This window comes from Tupaia chinensis, unplaced genomic scaffold, assembly GCF_000334495.1.
Source record: "Tupaia chinensis unplaced genomic scaffold, TupChi_1.0 Scaffold138584_1, whole genome shotgun sequence".
In the NCBI taxonomy this organism is placed as follows: Eukaryota; Metazoa; Chordata; class Mammalia; order Scandentia; family Tupaiidae; genus Tupaia; species Tupaia belangeri.
In genome coordinates, this window is record NW_006198478.1 from 874,539 (window position 1) to 876,740 (window position 2,202).

Sequence of the window (2,202 nt, forward strand, 5' to 3'; positions counted from 1 at the left end):
GCAGCGCCCTTACCACCATGCCACCTGGTGGACCCCTGAATTTGTTTTTATATAGGTGTTCCTGTTCAGCCCTTAGAGTACAACTTAAATTCCTACCTTGCAATGAATCCGGACGTAAAGTTAAAATAGTGTAGAGGTAAGAATACTGAACTAGACATGGATAGACCTGGGATCTGGTCGTCTATCACTAACTAGCTGCATGACGCTAGGCAAAGTACTTCACTAACTTTACATGGACTCAGGTTCATAGAAGATGAAGTTGGAAGGTACTTCCGAGTTCACTTCATTCTGTCTTGCACTGATTGGAAGCGTAGTCTTAGTAACATTCCCACCAAATAGTTTCTGGGCTTGAGTACCTCTAGCAACATGGAGCTTCACTTCCTGCCGTTGTTGTCTAAGAATTCAACTTGTTACAAAAACTGGTTCCCCTTTATAATGTCTCTGTTCTGTTTTTGGCACTTTCAGTTGGAAATATTATCTCTTTGGGCTTTTTCTTCTCCTTCATCCCCCTTTCAATTAGTAGGCCAACATACCGAATACCCAGCACATTCTAAGCATGGCAGGGGCAGGGATGGGTGGGACATCTTAAAGAAGGAATAGATGTCACGGCCAACAATGCCAGTATTGCAAGCACCATAATTCTCAGACGCATACATCTCCATTCTCCAAATATCATGTTCAATCCGGGCATCTTCTTTATTTCATGGCATATGTTGGTATGCCCAGTTTAGCAGCTTGTACATGGAGGATTACCTCACTGGATGAGACAGTAGAGCAAAAAAAGAAACTGAGAAACCCAAATTGCTTTCTCGTCAACATCCACTGGTAGAACCCCTGGGCCATATCTCATTTCTCATTTTCTTGGTTCCATTAGGAAGCTGTCCAGCTGTGCTGCCACACCTGGCAGATAAACCGATGCCAAGAGTGTGATGGAAAACATTGGCAAGACTTTGTTGATTACCAGAATTAGAATCCTAGAAAAATATTGTCGATGAGACGTTGCTAAAGGGTGAATTATTTCTCTCAAAAGAGTATCAAGAGGAGCCAGCAGGTAGTGTGGTGGTAAAGGTGCTAGACTCCCACATGACTAAGCATGGTTCAAGTCCTGGACCCAGCTGCCTGAAACTCATACCATGCGCATATGCATTCATGCCAAAAATCCCAGGAAGAGAATGGGGGAGAAGGGATTGTGGTGTGGCCATCGTCCCTGGGAAGTGAGTTCTCGTGTTCTCTCTCAGTGTTTCTATCTCTCTGGCAAGAGCATGCGCTCTTTGTCAGAAAAACCCAAAAAAAGAAAAAAAAGAAAAATCGAAAAGTAGCAGTTATTTTAACTGGCAAGTGCCATTTTGGAAGAAGTTCTGGTTTCTACTGAGCTTCTGAGGGGCAATCAAATTCATCAACATGGGCTGGTTGGCGAAAATGCAAAACCACAGGTCTTTTCAGTGTACTGATCTCTTCTGTATCCTTATTCATATAATATTCTTCTGGATTATGCCTAAGCTTCATTTTCCATTTGTTTTGTGATGTCTTTCTGCTCTTCATTGACTCTGTAAAGTAGTATGGCTTCAGTTCTCCGCTCCTTGTGACTTGACTGTAAAGCGCAGTGGTTCCCAGAGGTGTTGGTGACAGGTGGCGCCGGAGCTTTTGAACTCTTTGGGGTCTTCTAAAGCTGGCTGCTTTGCTTCATGATCTTTCTGTGGGTGGACCTTTCCTTTTGTTTCTGATGCCCAGATTTGTCTTTATGAGGGAGAGGGTGTAGTCTTCAGCCTAACCAGAGCTGAGGCCTGTGGTTTTCTTCACGTGCCTCGTGTGGCTTCTCACTTCCCACGACAAGCCTGTGTGCAGCCTGTAGACCTCACATGGATGATGATGGTGAAGACAATCACAACTGGGCCAGCTGATGGGTGGAACTGAAGGTGGCTGGACCCACGTGGCCAACTGCCCAGTTGGAGTTCCATACCTAGTAGCTTGAAAAACATGGCAGGCACATGTGGGTGCATGACCAAAATCCTGAAAAGAGAGTAGAGGGGAAGGGATTGTGGCATGGCCATCTCTCCTAAAGGGTGCTTTCTCACTCTCTCTCTGTCTCTCCCTATGGCAAAAACAAAACAAAACAGAGACAATCACAGCTAATACTGAGTGTCTCCTATGTTCCAGTCACCGTTCCAAGGGCTCTTTGTCTCATTTCCCATTTTTCAGCAC

At 44.8% G+C, this 2,202-nt stretch overlaps 1 pseudogene; it reads right to left on the minus strand.

The window, feature by feature from the left end:
• Nucleotides 1-550: 550 nt before the first annotated feature.
• Nucleotides 551-1,542, minus strand: LOC102484137 (metalloreductase STEAP1 pseudogene; annotated as a pseudogene).
• Between the last annotated feature and the right edge of the window lie 660 nt (nucleotides 1,543-2,202).